The sequence below is a fragment of the Gadus macrocephalus genome, chromosome 17 (assembly GCF_031168955.1).
Source record: "Gadus macrocephalus chromosome 17, ASM3116895v1".
Classification (NCBI taxonomy): Eukaryota; Metazoa; Chordata; class Actinopteri; order Gadiformes; family Gadidae; genus Gadus; species Gadus macrocephalus.
In genome coordinates, this window is record NC_082398.1 from 1221515 (window position 1) to 1229014 (window position 7500).

The 7500-nt window shown below is 49.2% G+C and overlaps 1 long non-coding RNA gene across 1 annotated transcript; it reads left to right on the forward strand.

Annotated features, from left to right (window-relative positions):
- Positions 1-3865: 3865 nt before the first annotated feature.
- On the forward strand, positions 3866-5457 carry LOC132445558 (uncharacterized). The gene is made up of 2 exons (XR_009522643.1): positions 3866-3988; positions 4414-5457. It is a non-coding gene; the product is annotated as an uncharacterized LOC132445558 (long non-coding RNA).
- Positions 5458-7500: the final 2043 nt, after the last annotated feature.

Here is a 7500-nt window from a genome sequence, read left to right on the forward strand (position 1 = left end):
AAATTTTTCAGAAGAAAGAGAAACAATATATCGCTGTGACTGTCGGTACAGTAAGGATGTCCATAGAACGCACACACACACGCACACACACACACACACGCACACGCACACACACACATACATACATACATACATACATACATACATACATACATACATACATACATACATACATACATACATACATATATACACATAAACATACACATACACATACACACATTATGTACATCAGTAGTACTGTAGATGATTGATCACTTGTTGCCTTACCATGATGCTATATGTGATGACTAATGCTTTGAGGTCAGTACATTAGCAGACTAGACACTAGAGCCTGATAACAAACCACTGTAGAGTTCCAACGGTTAATATCATCAATTGAACTACTAATACAAAACATATCCAACACATTTCTCGCAATATACGCTTTCCGTCATTTGGCACTGGGTTAACGGAGGAGTGTGTACCTCCATGTTTCTGGCGCTATAAATAGGATGCTGAGGCGGTGGGGAGGGAGCTGGAGCCTGAGCTCAGAGTGCCGGTCATTACAGCGAGGGGGAAAGGGCGGGCAGGAAATGGACTGACTGTGAGGGGCTTTCTGTCTTACTTCATAGGTTAGTAGAGGGCTACACTGACCACCTTACCATAGAGAGGGAGAGAGGGAGGGAGAGAGGGAGAGAGAGGGGGGGGGAGGGAGAGAGAGAGGGGGGGGAGAGAGAGAGAGAGAGAGAGAGAGAGAGAGAGAGAGAGAGAGAGAGAGAGAGAGACTCACGCTATTAATAGCCAGAGGGCCTAATGTCTCCTTCGTACGTCGAAGGAACAACACCCACGTGCCAACCAAACGCCTTGATTCTGAGGGCGTCTTTACTAGCCCGTATAGCTGCTCAGCGCTAGCGACGTGACGTACGCTGGAGACCCCTGAACAGGCTTTTATAGACGTGCTCGTAACAGAACCTTCTGGAACAGAGCTGCCTTTAGGCTTCTGCTGACGACAGCCACCGAGCTGTGAGTAGGGGGGGGGGGGGGGGGGGGGGGGGGGGTTAGACCGCTAAGGAGCCTGGGTAATACTCATATATCATACCTTATTGTTAACAAATGTGTACACAGGAACATTAAAGAAAGGGATAATGGGGGTGATATATTACAAAACATATCTATTATAGGATGTATCTAGGCAACAGGCAGAGGTTGAGGTGGGCAAATATAATTCAGCAGTTTGATGATATATGTATTCATAAACTACATGATAGGCCTCTGCTATATTTCACACATGGCATCATGACATTGCACTTTTCTTCCATCGCTTCTTTACCCGTGTTCAGGGGTGCTGACCGTGTAGTTAACCATCGGCGGAAGGCGGCCTTCAGTTACACTCTCAGCAGCCCCCCGCCCTCTCGGCGGGCCTCGTGGGACAGACTCGACCACGCAGCACTGAGGTCCGAGCAGGCACTCTGCCACCGATCGCAGCCTCCCTCTGGCGGCTCTCAGCCTCCCTCTGGCGGCTCTCAGCCTCTCTCTGACGGCTCTCAGCCTCTCTCTGGCGGCTCTCAGCCTCTCTCTGACGGCTCTCAGCCTCTCTCTGACGGCTCTCAGCCTCTCTCTGGCGGCTCTCAGCCTCTCTCTGGCGGCTCTCAGCCTCTCTCTGTCGGCTCTCAGCCTCTCTCTGGCGGCTCTCAGCCTCTCTCTGGCGGCTCTCAGCCTCTCTCTGGCGGCTCTCAGCCTCTCTCTGACGGCTCTCAGCCTCTCTCTGACGGCTCTCAGCCTCTCTCTGTCGGCTCTCAGCCTCTCTCTGACGGCTCTCAGCCTCGCTGAGCCACTTTGGGTGAAAGCCTCGAGCTGCAGCTCTCGAGGTTAATGTTTAATGCATCGCAGTGGAGTGCGCCATTAAACATGGACGATCACCTGAGGATTAGGGTCTTAATGCAGCAGGGATACCACAGGCCTGTTTTCAGAAGGATGCAGTGAGTTGAAGAAAAAAATTGTTAAAAAAGGACACAAAGGTGGCTGGCACTTCTTTAGCACCCAAAGTACTTAATAAACACTATATGCCAATTCAACTGCATTTTCCTGTTTTTTTCATCCACAGACAAAACGTTTTCTAGACATAATCTCCCCGCTATCTTGAGCCACGACTAGGCCGATGTTTTGGACGTTCGTTATTCTGAAAAAATGCTTTCATCAGAAGCGAGGGGGGGCCGAGCGTGGACCCTGAGCCCACCGCCGCCAGAGTTCCCCCTCTGCTTCTGAAGTGTTTCCCACTCCTGTCTCGGTTCCTCCTGAAGACCATTGTTTGCTTTCTGTTGGTATGATTTCACTCTCCGCCCACCCTCTCTCCCAATAGACCTTCCCAATAGTGGACAGGAAGTCCCCTCCCCTTCCTGTTTAGTCTGGCTTCTGATTGGTCCCCCGAGCCGAGGAGCCGTGGTTCCCTTCCCCCCCGCCGTGCGCTCATCGCCCAGTTAATCTGTCGGGGAACCACCTGACATTGGCCCTCCGAGGGGCGGGAAAATTATTGACGAAGTGGACACTTGGACCTCGTGATAACTCCCAACGCGTCCAACGGTCACGTCGTCTGTGTACTTCCAAGAAGTCCTTCCACAGGAACAGACCAAACCAAGTTCGGGCGAGTTTATTTATTTGTCCTCTGTATCTTTTAATTACAACCTTCTCGAGGGGCCCATCTTTAAGGAGATAGCACACTGTCACTCCAACCTTCACTGCAGCTAGGAGTCAGACCAACCTCACAACACCCCTAAAAAGCTGTGAAGAAGAATGTGGAGGTGAGACACCGAGGAGGACCTCTGCTCTACGCGTGGCTGAGCCCGCAGTGTTCGTGCCGGTGGTTTAGCCCAGGCATTCATTCATTTACAGAGATGTTTAGTTGATGTTTTGCAATTCTTATCGTGCGCAGGTTCACTGGAGTGGAACTACGGTCACTGGGGAATTATCAAGTAAGCTTGATGAACGTCTTAATGTGTTCTAGATCCTTTCCGGATAACTCCAGCTGACGTACGCTCTCTAGCATTTGCTTCTCACTCCCTCACTTTCTCACCTCACCTCTCTCTCTCTCTCTCTCTCTCTCTCTGTCTCTGTCTCTGTCTCTGTCTCTGTCTCTGTCTCTCTCTGTCTCTGTCTCTGTCTCTGTCTCTCTCTCTCTCTGTCTCTGTCTCTGTCTCTGCCTCTGTCTCTGTCTCTCTCTCTCTCTCTCTCTCTCTCTCTCTCTCTCTCTCTCTCTCTCTCTCTCTCTCTCTCTCTCTGTGGCTTCATACTTTGCATAATTTCCTTTAATTTGAATCTCTCTTGACCGCTATTGTAGACAACTATTTCTCAACATCACATGATTTCATCTGGGAAAGAAGACCCTTAATGTTAACAAATACAGAGGAAGCAGAACTTGAAATATGCAAACGGAGACAAACATCGCTGATAGAAATTCCCCGAGACAGACAGACAGACAGACAGACAGACAGACAGACAGACAGACAGACAGACAGACAGACAGACAGACAGACAGACAGCCACCCTGTGTGTTTCCTCTCTACAGACGCACGGCGGTGTGGTCAGGTCTGAGGAGGAAGTGAGCTCACCGTGTCGCTGATGTCACCGCCGCTCGCCCTGAGAAATAAAAGAGCAGAGAGACAACGCTGTGAGGCTGCTCCATCACCTCACCCTGCTCCGCCCTCCTCCAGCCTCCTCCACCCAGACACCGCTTCTTTTCCACCATATTAGGGCATGTGTTGGGGCAACACATATCCCCCCCCCCCCCCCCCACCCACAGTGAGTTACTCACAGTGACCTCGAGACACGGGGCCAGCCAGACCGGTCATCTTTTTGGTTGGTTTTGCTTTGCTTCCCTCTTCCAGCCCCCATTGGTCAGTGTGGGTCATGTGACTCAGGGGCCCTCTGGCCGGCCCTCGGCCCCGTGCTGAACAAACAGAGGAGGGCCCTCAGACGGAGAATAACACAACAATGGCCGTCTGTCAGGAAGGTGAGATAAAAGACCCAGAGTGGGTCGGACGGGAAATACACACACACACACACACACACACACACACACACACACACACACACACACACACACACACACACACACACACACACACACACACACAAACACACATGTTCGGTAATTGTTTTCGGAGGACTTATGAATCACGTTATCAGCAGAGTCAAACGTTGCGGTCTGCAAACATCCTCTTTTTCATATTTTCGTTTCGTTTTAAATGCCGACTAAATCTCCAAATGGCCGCCGCCCTTTACGGTAACCCGCGCGGCCCTGAGACACGACGTCGTAAAACACTCCCAACATGTTGTGTTGACTTAGGTCAACACAACGAGGTGACCTTTGACCTAATGGCCCAAACCCGGGGAGCCGGGCTGTGTTAACAGACAACACTGCGCCGTGTGTTGCAGGTGCTGACTGTCAACACACGGTCTGCCGGGGCCGGTACGGCTCATGTGCCAATACCTCCTGCAGGCTGACAACAGCCCGCTTCCGGAGCATTCTTCTGTCTCAATGGAAGCTGCATTTCATAACATTTCTAAATTATTCGACAGCAAGACCCAAAAAGAGAAATTAAATTCTGCTCGGAAATCGGATTAAGAGGACTGCTGGGACACCCAATCAGACTGAGCACAGGGGCTGTGGAGCCTGGGGTATCAGGGATTGGCTGTTCATCACTGCCCCACTTCCTCCCTTCATATTTACCCTTCTCTCCTCTATCTCTGGACGACACGCAGCCTGTTTATCACCGTACCTTTCCCCTACAGAGAGGCCATCTATGCTACACTGGAAAATATCCCACAGCGGGTGTGTGTGTGTGTGTGTGTGTGTGTGTGTGTGTGTGTGTGTGTGTGTGTGTGTGTGTGTGTGTGTGTGTGTGTGTGTGTGTGTGTGTGTGTGTGTGTGTGTGTGTGTGTGTGTCTTTAGAGACCCCAGGGCATGCCCAGTAGCAATAGTAGCAAAAACACGCACACAAACCATCCATGTGTGTACATGCACACTGACAATATCCTGGGGGAATGAACCTCTCCCCAACAGCCCAACACGTAGAACCCAGAGCCCGAAGAAAGGATGAGGAGTAGGAGTAGGAGTAGGAGTAGGAGTAGGAGTAGGAGCAGTTGCAGTAGTAGTAATAGTAGTATGAGCAGTTGTAGAAGCAGTAGTAGTCGTAGTCGTAGTAGGAGCAGTAGTAGTAGGAACAGTAGTTGGAGATGGAGTTGTGATACATTGGTATTGTGTATCGTAATTGGTTTGGGTTATTTGGCACAGAAAGTTACTTTCTCTTTCTCTCGTTACTAAAATGTAACTTTTAATGCAGTTTGCTTATTCAACTCATTTTATGAAGTTAGCCTTTTTGCATTTTCTGGGTTGTGTCTTCATGGTTGAATGCACTTGAGTCACTATGGATTAATGCGTCCCCTTAATAAATACGAGAGTATGTCAATAAAGGGTAACCAGGCGGTGACCCCTAGTTTCTCTGAATCATCTATTCTCAGTACAGCTTCACTCTGGAGACTTGCTCTACCCTAGACCCTAGTCTTCGAGCTCTAGACTCTAGTCTAACTGCTCAAGAGTCTAGTCTAACAGCTCTAGACTCTAGTCTAACAGCTCTAGAGTCTAACAGCTCTAGACTCTAGTCTCACAGCTCTAGACTCTAGTCTCACAGCTCTAGACTCTAGTCTCACAGCTCTAGACTCTAGTCTCACAGCTCTAGACTCTAGTCTCACAGCTCTAGACTCTAGTCTCACAGCTCTAGACTCTAGTCTCACAGCTCTAGACTCTAGTCTCACAGCTCACAGGGCAGTTCCCAATTTGTTGTAGTACTGAAGGAAACCCTTTTCCTGGAAAACCAAACTGAGAATCATGTTGTGCTTGTTCACCTTGAGTGGGGTGGTTATGCTCTCTCAGGTTGGTGGGCTGGACTCCTGTGAAGCTGGTCTCCACAAGGCTTCTTTAAGACTTGAGTCTCTGGCCGGGTTAACATATTCACACACTGAATCTACTCTCTGGTGGTTGCTCTCGTTCATTCAGCCATTCGAAAGCAGCCCTATAGGCATATGTACATAGACACACACATACAGAGACACACACATACAGAGACACACTTACATAGACACACACAAACATAGACACACACATAGAGAGACACACTTACATAGACACACACAAACATAGACACACACATACATAAAAACACACACACAGACACACACATGCATAGACATATACGCACAAACACGCACACACACACACACACACACTCTCAAAGGATCACCACTACGGAGAAGTCAACATAGACTCAGTGTCAGTGCTCCATAGTTGTGTTCCATAGTTCCATCGGTTAATTCGTTCTCCGCTACATCTGCTGCGCTCTGATCAATACCAATATCCGGTTCAATTCAGAGGGGCCAATCACGTCCCTCCTGCCATCGACGGCCCCCTGACATTAGGATCGTCCTCTGTACATACGGGGTCCGGGTGAACCGCATGGGAACTCTCAGTCTGCACGCTAGAAGCTTCCGTAGATTTTCAATCACTGTGGAAATTCACCCAAAAATCAAAACAATGTTTGCCGTTTTCTACAGACTTATCGCTCACATGTTCAACAATGTCAAACCACAACTAAATATATTGTTACCGGTTATTTTACATCAAGATGTAATAAACAACGTCTCTCCACAGCTGAAATTATTCTGGTAGGGACCTGTGGAAACCGTTTTAATGAGGTGGAGGAGGAGGAGGAGGAGGAGGAGGTGGAGGAGGAGCTGGAGGAGGAGGAGGAGGAGGAGGAGGAGGAGGAGGAGGAGGAGGGGAAGGAGGAGGAGGAGGAGGAGGAGGGGAAGGAGGAGGAGGAGGAGGAGGAGGAGGAGGAGGAGGGGGAGGAGGAGGAGATGGAAGGAGGGGGAGAGGGAGGGAGGAGAAGGAGGAGGAGGAAGAATGGGAATGGGATTTGGCTGCAGAGTTTGAGCAAAGCTTGCCAAACTGGCTCGGCCAGTTAGAGCACTGGTTTCCACGAGTCCCCGCCAAAATAATTCAGCTCCAGAGAAAGTTTGATTGTTACCTTTGGATTTCAAATTAATAGTAGGCCTATAACGACTAAAATATCTAGTGAAAAAGAGAAGGTGTATAGGCCTAATATGTATGTGAATACATACATACCTACCAACACACATATATGCATAAATATTCATACACACACACACACACACACACACACACACACACACACACACACACACACACACACACACACACACACACACACACACACACACACACACACACACACACACCGTACCATTCGGCTGGGCCTCAAACACCCAAACTATCAATCAAAACAACAACCTAAGACATAGTTTGATCACCTCTTGAAGTGCTATGGGATCATGGGATTTGTAGTCCTCATCATCTCGATTCGCTTATTCACCTTGGGTCGTTTAGTTTGAAGGAAATTGCTTCCACTTGCTCACTAACCACTAAACGAGTGGACAACCCAG